The sequence below is a fragment of the Columba livia genome, chromosome 11, assembly GCF_036013475.1.
Source record: "Columba livia isolate bColLiv1 breed racing homer chromosome 11, bColLiv1.pat.W.v2, whole genome shotgun sequence".
NCBI lineage: Eukaryota > Metazoa > Chordata > Aves > Columbiformes > Columbidae > Columba > Columba livia.
Genome location: NC_088612.1, coordinates 3565341 through 3578494, shown reverse-complemented (window position 1 = coordinate 3578494; position 13154 = coordinate 3565341). Strand labels below are relative to the sequence as shown.

The 13154-nt window shown below is 38.7% G+C and overlaps 1 long non-coding RNA gene across 1 annotated transcript; it reads right to left on the bottom strand.

Annotated features, from left to right (window-relative positions):
* Nucleotides 1–1526: 1526 nt before the first annotated feature.
* Nucleotides 1527–12479, bottom strand: LOC110355506 (uncharacterized). Its single transcript, XR_010475336.1, has 4 exons — nucleotides 12141–12479; nucleotides 9962–10042; nucleotides 4319–5422; nucleotides 1527–2667 (listed from the first exon to the last, which is right to left on the bottom strand). It is a non-coding gene; the product is annotated as an uncharacterized LOC110355506 (long non-coding RNA).
* Between the last annotated feature and the right edge of the window lie 675 nt (nucleotides 12480–13154).

Below are 13154 nucleotides of genomic sequence, written 5' to 3'. Positions count from 1 at the left end.
TTCTGGATGATATTACTTAAGTTTTACGAAAAGTTACTAATTCAGTCTGTAAAATGAGGGAAATCAGAAATAGTACTAGAACTATGGGAAGTGGCTCAGATAAATGCTGACATGATGGAAAAAAAGCCTCTATTAAAAAAGAACTGTTAGAAGCAGAAGGCCAGGGTACAGTACTATGTGGGCAAAGTGAAAAGTGCTTCAGAAGGTCTGGGAAAGACTTTTGCCTTCAGAGTAGAAGTTCTAGATGTCTAGATATTCAAACAGTTACAGTTCCACTACCCAGGAAAACTCAAAGTGCAAGAGACAACAGATGATGGCTCCACTGTGTTATTCTTATTGAAACAGATGTGCTAAAAAGGATGGTGAAATTTGTACAAACTGAGAACTCCTAACAGGGCTCTAATCAAGGCAGTGACTAGAAAATATGCACTGGCTACTTATAGGGGAGAACTCGGCTTGAAAGTTGGTCCTGTGAAATTCAAACTAGATAGGTACTTGGATAAATGGATAAATTCATCATTCACTTGGATTTCAGTGTGGCTAATACTATGTAGAAAACACAGGCAGGGGAAACTCAGTCTGAAGATGTGGCAAATGACCTTATAGGCATTTGGTTTTCAATGAACAAATCACCTGTAAGAGCTGAAATTGCAATAGCATCCCTATAAAGTATTAGATTTTCAACAGAATGAAAACTAGAAATATTTTTAAATGATCCATAGGCATCTCAGCAGTTGAAATTACTTAAAATTTGAGGCCAGCTACATCCACGTTTGCTTGAATGTCTCTTAGAAATAATGAGAAATCACTTGGTGATAAGTGATCTGGGTCTTTAGTTGTTACTGCCACAAAAGATCAAAAAGGGAAGGAAAGATGAGTTTGTGATGAAATTCTATTGGATTTCATTCTGGGCCTCACTGACTACCTAAGTAAAGCACCTATTTATTCCTTGAGGCCTAAAGATTCAAAACAAGTTACTGTATATCAGCTTACCTTGCAATATATTTCTACACATGGTATTAGAAAGAGACTTTGCGTGTGCCCACCTGATCCAGAACAAGAATTACAACAGAGGAAACCAGCCTATTGAGTAACCAAGTTATTGCTTACCATGACCGAGGTCATTGAGAGATACCTGAAAGAGGCCCATAAAGGAGGTTTTTGTCTGTAGTTGAATTAGAGATTAGTGACCCCAAATTCTGGGTTCGTAATAGAAAAATAAATGGAAAGAGCACATGAATTCTCTACAGTTGTCAAACTTTGTATTCAAAATACTGGCAGTGGGGAACGAGAGCAAGAGAAAAGAGGCTTTTGCGGCTTTCAGCTTGGAAAAAGTAAATTGCTACGTCAGAAATGGTATAGCCACAGGACTATGTTGAATAGGAGGAAAGAGGTGAAGACTTAAACAAAAGTGAGCAAGACTCTCAGCACAGATGCGATAACCACTAACAGTCCATAAGGACTACATGTATTTAATGACAGTGCAGATTACCTGGTTAGTTTTTCATATTGTCAAAACCGTGGTCATAAGCTGTGGGTTTTTGGTCATTGGAAAAGAATATATTTGGAAACTAGTGTTTAGAAAATAAGCATTCTGAAAAGGGGATCCCCTAGGAAAAGTATGCCATTTCAAAGAACAGTTGGCCAATACCCTGCTTTACAAAAGTAAATTTGTAGAAAGCATTAAAAATAAAGCAGGCTCAGACAGCAGGGTGTGCGCTTTTCTAAAAAGGAGGGAGTTCAGCCGATTCCACAGTTCTAGACAAAAGAGGGGAATACTAAACTGAATTGACACTGATACTTGAGTAGTGACCCAAGTAAATGAAGTAATGTATAACGTAGTGTTCCAGAGTGAAATCCAAAGGACTACAACACTGGATGAAATTAGTCCCAAGTTTCTTCCATTTCATTATTTTGCTGGTGTCAGCTCCCAGGTTTGATGCTGCAGGACCTGACACTGGAAAATCAATGCCAACAGCAAGCTACTCCAATAACAAAGTCAGAAAGAAGAGAATCCTTCTGCAAAAAAAAATGCCCAGGACAGTGAGGACATTTTGTGAGCCTGTTTTAGCACCCTTTCTATATACTTAAATGAAACAATTATTTAAAATTAAAAAAAAAAAAAGTCAGTGATATGAAAATATGTTAATGTACAGGAGCGGGCTAACGCTATGGTTTTGCTTCTGGAACAGAAACAAGCAATTCTGCATATCACAGCACTTTCTGTGCAGATAAACAAGCTCAGGTGTTTCTGACATGGCTTTGCACTGCAGTACACATTTCATAAGAAAGGGAAGAGAACAGACAGTCTGCTCTCCACAGCCAGCACTGGCCAGAGCTTGGAAAGCTCCGCGTTCCGCGCGGATGCTGCTGGCAGTTAGAGCAGCAGTATGTGACCCTGGGGCCGGTAGACACTCTGGCTAACCTGCTTCATTTGTTTAGGATGCTAATGTTTGCTCCCCAGATCTTCTAACTAAATGTAGCTAGTGAATTATTTTTGGCATGTGTGATTGTTCTTCTCAAGCGGACTTTCCATATGTGTTGCTTTACCGTTATCCAGATCTGTGCTTCTCGTCTTGTCTCCTTCCTGTGTTTATATTCCACATGCTTCTCCATGATCCTGCAGAGACCTTCTATCCTAACTTTCCTCAATCTCTGGCTGTTGTTCTGCAAGTGTGAATAACAAAACAAAACGTTGTTATGCCATTAATTAACAAATATAGTTCTAACTACATGTTTATTTTAAAAAGACATACATTTTAGATGAATGCAAACTCCAGATATAGATATTTTTTAAAGTTGCATATGTGTGTACTCTAAGTTGGTACTCTGAAAACTCAGCAATCTACTGTTTTGTGTACACAGCTCTGTCATGCCGCAGCTTGTAAACGTTTTGCAATCCTAATCTTGCAGAGTATACTGTGTGGATGGACTCGTGAACAGCTTCTATGTGGAGATCTTGTAACTTTTAGGTGCCTGTGTTGTTTCTGGTAGCAAAAATAGAATAATGTTTGCTATTACATATACCTGGGCACTGGGTGCTCACAGACAACTCCAGACTGTTCAACAAAAATGAGTTACATCCGTAAATTAGAATAAAGATATGGATGTCCAGAATTACTCCACAGTGGAGATAGATTTGGCAAAAACTGAGTATTAGTAAGTGCTAATCCTGGATACCCAGAGCATTTTTATTTCCTCCATACTTGGGATTTCTAACTTGATAAACCATTGTGAAAAAGAAAACGTGAGATGTTAGATGCTCTGATTTCAAAAAACTGCACCTGAGTTCCGTGCTGCTGTTTCACAGGTTACAACATAGAGCTACTGATTGTCAGCACACAGCTGCCCGTGTTTATCAGAAAATTATGACATTCTCATTGTTGACAATGCCAGCGCACAAAATCTGAAATTGAGAAGTTGCTAGAAGAGTAATGCTCGCTTCAGGAAGGTGTAAAGGATGTTCAGCGTATTAAAACTACTGTATCATAAATGGCGAGGACTGTTCAGAAGCAGAATGTTGTAGCACTGGATCACATTTAGTTTGAAATCTGATCTAGAATTTCATGTAACTGCTCTTCAGTTATAGAAAAAAGTATCATCTTGGTATGTCTTGGTCTTTACAAGGATCCTTTTCAGTGGAAAAAGCACACGCTGAAGAACACCACATGCTGCCTTGCGTTGCCTAGAGAATGCAATGCACAAGCCTCTTTAATAATAATTTATTCAGCTTTTTCAGGGAAAAAATCATATAATCCGCAAGAAATCTCAGTAAGGATCTGAAAGAACACAGACTGACTGTATTTTTACTGCAGTAAAATAGTAAAAAATAAAGTAAAAAATCCTGTGGTTTGCCTTCTCTGTGTATAAATATATGCCTAATTCTGTTTCATCTTGCTTCATATTACAGGACAGAAAGTCATATCAACTCCGTGACACAGTGTCCTTATATAATACACAATGTGGACATTTCAAAGCATTTGATGTTTAAAAGCAATTTGAATATCAATCAGTATCTTGTAGCAAGTTTGTGAATATTCAGACATACCTGATTTTAACAAAATTTTTACAGCATGGATGTTGTTTTGCTTTCAGTGTAATTTAATAGGCCTTTTGGGATCTGCCATGTTTGAACATCTGGGAATCATCACATGTTGTCTGTTGATCAATGAGGCAACAGGAAAGGCATGATGTGACACAGATGTGAAATATGGCAATACTCCATAGACTGACTGGATCACAAATGGGAATGATAAGACTTTGAAAAATCTGATTAAGATTTATTGACTGGTTTGGGTTTTTTTCTTGAATTTCCTACCTGTTCTGATAGCAGTGGGTATTAGAGCCGTCAAAGAATTATTGGAAACTGGCTTATTCGGGGGAACAAAATGACGTAACTGAAGACAATGACTTTTACTATCAAATACTTTACAGGAAGATGAATATAACTTGCCAGGTCCCTGCTGTCTCATCATGAAGATTAATGTCTACTACTGGATAACTCTGCCACTCCTAGTAAAACAAAGAAAACACAAATCAAATTTCTTGCAATAGTTTAAGCATCATGGTTAATTGAGTAACTGCCACTATACTAAGAAACCTCTTTCTACCCTCTCTCATATGCAAAGGAGAAATAACGTATATTGATTCCTCTAACTGTTAGCCATGAATGCCACCTTCTGGCGATGTACAGAAACACCCTTTGAGAGCAGCAGGAAAAGCGGCACAGCTTTCATTGTAGTTACCAGGTAGCCATTCAATTACATATGTTAAAAATGTGTGAAATACAGACATGCCCCTGACAGACTCCCTATCTTGCTCGTTGGAATGTTAAAGTAGTCAGATATTTACTTTTCTAAAGAAATTGTGTGGTTTAAAATAACAAACACACCTGACATTGATCTGTAGGAACGAGCTGAAAACTGTTGTAGCCGCTGAACCAATATAATGAATGAAATTGTGACCATACTGAAGCTGACGGGGCTTCTGCCACTGGCTTCAGAGGGACCCGAACTCTCAGCCTGTATTTCTTGAAAGCTGCTCTTGTGAACTGGGAGCTGAATTCTCAAAAGTTTTTCAGGAAGCCAGGTGGACATTCTTCTGCCATTCGGCGGGCACAGGATTTTAAAGACAAAACTAGTCCAGCAAAACAAAGATGGTAAAGGTTTGCAGAGTTGGAGACCACTTGGCTACAATCAGACCAGATTAGCTGTTGCTTTTATTGCGTGAACTTCTCCAGCAACAGACTAAGAGTTTGGTGTTGCTAGTACAGGTAGAAGCATGTTGTACCTATCAGAACACGTTCCTTGAAGCAATCATGTTATCATGGTGTAACGGACTCCCAAATCAAAGCAAAATTTTACTCTGGCTGCTAGGATGATATACACACGGTGGGGGAAACAAGCCAGGGAATTTCTGCCACCTGGGGAAGCAAATAAGAAGCATTTCTGTAGCGCATGAAGAAGAATATTCAGGCAGACAGCAGCTGAAATCCCCTGCAGTTAGAGATTGCTTTAACTCTACTGCATTTATCTCTTATTCTTTTCACCTAACTATTCCAGCTGCATGATCTCTTGCAGAAGTAAATTCTCAAGTCATAGTTAAAAATCATTTCAGTGAGCTCAATCCTACACTTCGAAATGTCGGTGGGAAATCAGTTCTCAGGTTCTTTTAGGTTCCATCCATTTCTTTACTGTCTCGAGTATAACAGCAGAGATTGTATGCAAGCTGGCAAATCACTTTCATGTTTAACCTTAACCTTTTAGTTTGCCTTATCTTTGATTCTAACATTTTAACGTTATCAGATATGCACTCATTTGAAGGATTCAGCAACACAGCATACATTGGAAAAGATGAAAAAATAGTAACAGGAATTGTATATTAACAGCCAATATCTGACTTGTTTGATAAAAGTGTTCCTTGCAACTAAAATCTTTCCATCTGAATATCAAAGATATAGGAGGAAAATGATGAATTTTATTATTTTTTCTTTTTAAAGTTATGGTAAATGTAATGCATTTCGATATGCTGTAACTTTGATTTAAAACATGATAGGATTTCTAAGATTCTCCAAGTCCTGTGCTTTTCCTTTAATTAGGGTGATTATGATCAGGGGGGCACAGAGACAAGAGCCATGTTGGGTGACTTTGTGTTGTGGGGTTTTTTAAGGGAGAGGAGGGGTTGAGGAGACCAGTGCTCAAGGCCAAGAGAGAACAACGTTCCAACATGAGAGGAGCTGTTCCATTTTCCTCTAACATTAGTGATACTATCTCCAATCTGTAGATGGCAGCGATCTCCCACTGCCTGATTCAGGAAGAAAGGGCGGGAGGGGGGAATCCTAAAATTAAAACCACTCTATGCAAAACAGATGTGGGGAAAATAAGTCAGGAGGTAAACTTCATTCTATATACCAATCTTCTTTTTAAACTAAAACCTACTTAAAGAATATAGGAAAGTATGCCCTTTTTTGCATTTCCTTCATATAATAAGAAACTATGTCATGCCATTTAGAACCTATACCTTTCGGTATCAAAGGACCTTGATGACAAATTCCAGAATATTGTGGTTTGGAATTTATCTGTGATCAAAACCCTGCTCTGGCTTTCTGGACGTTTGTACACACCTTTGATACATTTCATTATTTTAAACGTGTTTATTTCAATAATATCTGCGTTTTTTCTCCCAAACCACTCTGGCTACTCAGCTCCCTCCTTCATCAGTTGTTCAGCAGGTCTGTGTCACCTGTTTAATTTTTAGCTGTTTTTCTCTGACACTTGCATTAGTTTTCCCTTTCATTCAAATAAACTGCATTAAACAGAGTGTGTAGGGCTGTCAGAGTACACTTTACTGAAGGCTGTGATGTGAAGCCTGCTGAAAACAGAGTTCTATTAATTTCAGTGGACTTAGAGTCTTGCCTCCCAAAATCCACCTTGCTTGGTGACTGGCAGAGAGAATTTTCAAAGTATAACACCAAGTCTATCCTTCCCATTTTGTCATTGTTTTCAGTTGCGGTTTGTTTTTTTTTCTTAATGATTCAGCCTACAGAATTTTTCAATATGATACTTTTCATGAAGACCGGACTATAAAAATAACACCATTTTTGAAGTTCTATTTTAAGTGTCACATGGACTTCTAGCATTAGATTTTCATGGTATATAGACACACAAATGCAGATGAGGTGCCTAACAGCATTTCAAACAGCATCTAAATAACGTTTTTAAATTTGCTTCTGAAGATTAGAAATATTAACGAGATTTTGGGAGGAAGATGCCTAGAATGCATGTATGTGCAAAGTGGACACAGAGAAGTACCTAAACCAGTTAATTTCTTAATATCCATTGTTTTCAGTAAAAAGTGTGTCACTACAGAGCGACAAATACAAAACTATTCATCATCTTCTAAGGCAGCCCCGTTTACTTTAAGTGGTATGAGCATTAGATACCTTAGAGTGACTCCAACTTGAGCCATTCCTCAGCAAATCATAAGAAGTTATTTGTGGCACGTTCTTCCATTTAACATTAAGCCATTTCATTCCTTGCTGCTGAAAGATGTTTTGCAACATCACTACACCTCGTTTGCAATCACTGTTGTTTCACTGCAGTCGAGTAGAGGCTTATCTGTCATTGGTATGACCAATGGCAATTTTGACAACTTCTAGTGCAGAAAGCCAGGATAAATTACCATGCATCACTTAAATCCTTTTTGGAAAGCTTAGCTGGGAGTTATCTCCTTTTGCACAGGAATGTATCACATCCAATATGTTCTGGAACAAAAAGAACATATGCTCTTCATCCCAACAGCAGGCTTTCCGTCCATTCCAGTAGGAAGATAAGACCATCTACCTGACATCCCCATCCTAAGAGCTTTCTTTACATGCATCCTACGTTTTCTCCTCTGAATTTTGTCACCTCTTTTTTGTGATGCCAAATAGTTTTTCCCCTTCCTTACTGACCACGCTCTTCAGTTCTTCAAAAAATAGCAGCAGTTTCTTTATCTAATCTATCCACATTGCTTAACTTCCAGTTCTAAAAAAGGGATTTGTTTTTTAATGAGCGAATGTTGAATCTTTTCCATTGTCAGAAAAAGAATCCATTAATCTGTTCCCAGTATGCAGTACAGTTTCATCATATGCACTCTCACCCAAAAAAGGTGGTGTGTATAGCCAAATTCCCTGTTTATTTACACGTGCGCATGTGTATATATTCACACTTGCCATTTTCCCTCACAATACTTACAGAGAAAATAGAGCATAGTACAGAAAGTTTTTTTAACCTGAGATATTGAATAAAGCCTGGGTTTAATATATCCACTTCTACTCTAAATGCACCCAGTAAGGTCCCTTCTCTGGGAGTTACTCTTGGCCACTTCACGAAAGCGCCAACATTAGAATTTTGTGAAAAGCTTGGTTTATTAAGCCATTGGCTCAATTTGCTTTAGTTACAAGATTGTTTGCAACATGAACTCAAGTCCGTGTTGGACTCTGTGTAACATCCCATGGCTTCCAGTGATGCTGCCTGACTTGCACTGTTACTGTCTGTCCTTCTCCCCTTCTGCTTCTTCCCATTCTCATTCTGCTCCCTGCCTTCATCTTTCTAATTCATTCCACATGCCCGTGAATATGTACCATGAAAGGTGCTGTTTTGCATTCAACATTTGTTTATCCTGGGACTTATCACAGTATCTGAGAATCTCATAACTTTCACAGATTTTTATCCTCTTGAAGCCTTTGTGAAACAAGGAAGTTGATGTCAATTTGCAGGTGGGGAGTGGTCACCCTGCAGATGAAGTGAGGTGCTCGGAGCCCTGCTGAGCCGTGGGAGCTGTGTTCAAGTATTTCTTGGCTCCTGATCTCCTGTACAGATTGAACATTCCTGTCGAACTACATCTCCTGCACTGCACCACAGTCTCCTTTAGCAGTGAGGACAGGCCATCACTCCAGGCTTTTTGGCTTCAGAGACTTCTGGGAGATATGGACTGGCTGGGGAGACTCTTTTTATATTGGAACACGGACATGAGACGCAAATTCAGGAATTTCAGAAAACCCCATTGTGACTTTTCAAAATCCAAATTTACGGATGGGTAGAAAAGGGAATGTGTGTGGGAATGGGTTCAAGTGTCTGTCCTACATTTCTATTCCCTCTAAAGAAATGAAAACATCCTGAAAAAATATATCTAATTCATGCAAAACAGATACTTTATGCAAAAACAGTTTATGATCTAAAACTGTTGGCTTCTGAGGAAAATTCTGTAATTACCCTGGTTGTATCAGAAACTGGAAGAAAAAGCACATAACTAATAAAGATTTCACTGTCGTTAATCCTTTCTCCTCATTTCACAGTATCTGCTGTGAGGACAGCATACTTTATTGCAATAAAATTCACCTCCCTGTACTCCAACACAGTTAGAACAGCCTCTTAATGTTGGTTCTAAATTAATTTTTTTGGAGTTGTCAAAACACAGGAATGTGTATCCATGTTTTATGACTCAAAGGCGTAGCAAGGAAGGCTCACACAGGGACTGAGACTGGCAACATGTGAAATTTGGGTGCCAGATCATTAAGTATTCTGATTTAGCCGTGATGTGAAACTGCACAGTGAGCTCTACAGGCAGCTCTGCTGATACTGAGGTAGTGACCTCTGAGGCCCCGGTGTGACTGGCTGCCAGGGGCTGTCTGGTCCACCAGGGTGCCACTTGCCTTTGATTTATCTTTGAGTCTGAGGAATTCTTTATTTTTTTAATTTTTTTTTCAGTGTAGCAAGAAAATCCTATTTCAAATTCATTATTAGAGCTATCTATGCTGTCTGGCCCCAGTGGGTAAATCCTAGTAACTAGATATGTATTTTCCATGGACCTATGCACCGACTTTAAAACAAGCATCATGCAGATAGATGTCTGGTTTTCCTTATTAATCAAGGGAGATGTGGAAGGGAAGAGAAAGGGGAATATATAATAGTTCACTTACCTGGGAAAAGCTGTGCAGCTGGGTGTGGTCTGGTGTATAAGGCAGAAAATATGCATCTAATCAATTGTACTCTCTTGGAACCTTCAAAAAAGTGGTTTATAGCAAATGTTATTATACAAACTTGGTGATAAAATGAACATTCCAACTACTTCTGCACTTTTATGCAGACCAAATACAGTCATCACAAATAAAATTAGAAAAAAATAAACCTAACTGAATGAAGTGTTTGTATTTGTGTAATACTACTCTGGTAGTGAGCCCGTATCTCCTGTTCTCAGGGTTCAAGCTGCTTAGCCTGGTGAAAATGTTTCAAAACTGGCACACAGAAGGAGTCTGAGTTCTGCTGCAAGCATAACTTCCTCTGAACCGCATAGAAACAAGGCAAGATGCAATGTTAATGCTAAGAAGAAAAGGTTACATTTCAGTCTTTCTATACTGGATGGGTGTTGCGTAAGAAAGCCTTTTTCAGTACATCAGTTTAGTGCTATTGTCTGTTCAGTATTAGAAACATTACAATATAATCAACAGTTACTGGATCTCTCGCGGAACAGTGAAGGTAGCGCCGCTACAGACTACAATAAATATCTGAAATCTCACCAGAAATCTGATCAGACGACTTTATCTGTCGGCTGAAGTTTTGCAGAAATTGGCTGTTTTGTTGCTACACCCAACTACGTAAAACCCCCCACATGACTAGAAATATAACTTAGTCTCTACTTGAGAATGTTGCGTCTCCTCTGCCCTCCCAGCAATCCCAGCTGTTTCCTGGGCAGTAGGATGCCGTGCAAGGAGCGCAGTCCAGCTAGTTTCAAGAACTGTGTTTAATGCTACGAGCTAACAAAACTAAACAGCATCAGCTGATCAGACTCTGAATATAACACAAAGGCCATTGCACCTTGCTGGATTTTCCTCAAAAATGTCCCAAAAAATTACCTTTGGCACAGAGGAAGACCGCCGTGCAGTTGATGTACTTGGGCTGGGAGTCTACCACACAGGGTAGACACGAGACAGCGCCTGTTACTTTCATCGTTGGGTTTTTCTTTATATTTTTACTCTCTAAGGGATCCCCTTTCTCAACATCATTGTTATTCTATTTTTTGCTTCATATTTTCAGATACATAAATACATGGAAGCATTTTACAAGAGTTTCAAAGCTTCCTGAGAAGCAACTGACCTTTATAACTCTTGGAGTATGTGCAGTTAATTGAAAAGTTCTCCCCTTTCTATATTTTCTCTAAACAATGGAGAAAATATATACGTTAAACAGAACCCCATCCAGGTATTTGTGTAAACCTGAGAGAAGAACGCCAAAGAGTTATTTATAAGAGGATGAAAATATTAAGTATTATTTATATAGTGCCAAATATATTCTTGGTTCTTATCTGTTCTTACAAGCAGGACTTTGTTCGTATATGGAAGAAGCAATTTGAAGCCATGGCAGCTGAGCTACAGTAATTTTGATATAATGGCAAGGAAAAGATGCCAACAAAGTACCTTTTATGTGCATGCTAAGCTTTGGTTGACAGTGTGCCCACTGCAAAACATACACAATACCTATAGCAATGATAAACAGAGCCTTCCCCTAAGAAGATTTCTTCACTTCTGTTGTATCTTCGTTCCTAACTTAGCACATAATTTAATCTATCTATTCCTTATCTATAACAGGGCTGCATCAGGACCGCTGTGAGTCTTGTCCAGACACATTTCAATGCCTTTTGAGCAGAAGTTATCCTGCTGAGTGATACCACCACACCTACTATCCCAAAGCCCCAGTCGAGACGGGGGCCTCAAAGTACAACTGTAATAACCAATATGAAACATTCATTTTCTTACAGTAACTGCAGCCCTTAAGACTTTAAACAAAGAACAACCAAAAAATACTATTGCTTGACACATCAAGAAGATGAAGGAAAGAGTTCTGGATATACTTTAAAATATCTTAGCAATACTTTCTGAACCTCTAGACACATTTACTATGATCACATCTCTTTGTAAGTCTCGTAAGCTAACACTGTCTTATTAACTTTTAATATATGAAAAATATGCACTATAGGAAATGTAACGTTACTAATGAGGTAAAGATCTTTCCCCTCACTGTTATTTCCTGTCCATCTCGGTGATAAGTAACCATGTATCTTTGTATATGGACATGTACAAGATAAGTGGAATAGCTACTTACCCATCTTCAGTCCCTGTGGACCCTGATTAGCCAGTCAAAAGGCAGAGGCCACATCAAACCAATGCTCCACAGAAGAAACCCGAAGTAGTGCATTAAGATTCTGCTCTTACAGTGCCAGCTAGGGAGATATTTGTACATGGGGAATACAGACTAGGTTCTTCCAAAGCTAAGAGGTCTTGCAAATCACAGTTTTGTCCCATCTCCAGTAGTTTTCAATAAGATACATACAAATAAATCTGCAACAAAAGCATAGAGAAATACTCCATATTCCAGAAAATATCTCGGATTTTTAACTCAGCAGCCATACTCCTCTTGTTAGAAAAGTGGAGGAAATGTATTTACTTATTAAATACAGCATATAAAAACTAAACAACTTCTTTACTGAGGACTGCACACAGCTTTCAGATACTTTTCTGCAAGCCACAGAGAGACATAAATTTTCCTAATATAAAATGCAATCTTTCCGCAGTCTAATCGAAAGTAATACTGCCAGGCCCCAAATGATACCAAAAAAAAAGGACACATGAAGTTTCTAAGGGTTGTTATCATTATGTGACATATGAGTAGCTCCTGTTATTTTTATTCAACTACAAGATCATTCTTGTTTGCCCGTTGCTTTTTTCACAGTTCCTCATCTTGACAACTGTTAGTATTTTCAAAACACAAATCCTACAGAAAGAAGGAAGGTTAGTTTTAGAAAGACCGTGTAAGCCCAGAAGCAAAAGCGTCCATCCTATTTACTTCAGAAAGGCTTCTTTTAATACTATTTCTACAAGATCTCAGTCATTGTCATTTCTTCTCCTTTTTAAAAACGATATTCTCAAGAATAAGAAGAAAACCTCAAGAAAAACTAGCTTAAGCCACTGGTCAAAATTTAAACAAAACCCACTCCAAACCAGCAAACCATGCAGAGCAGACCAAGCTCCGAATTAAAGCCAACTCCTGTGCATTTCGGGTCAAGCAGTGGCTAACGGCAGCTGCACAGGGATTAGCAGCGCTGCCTCCTCAGCTGAG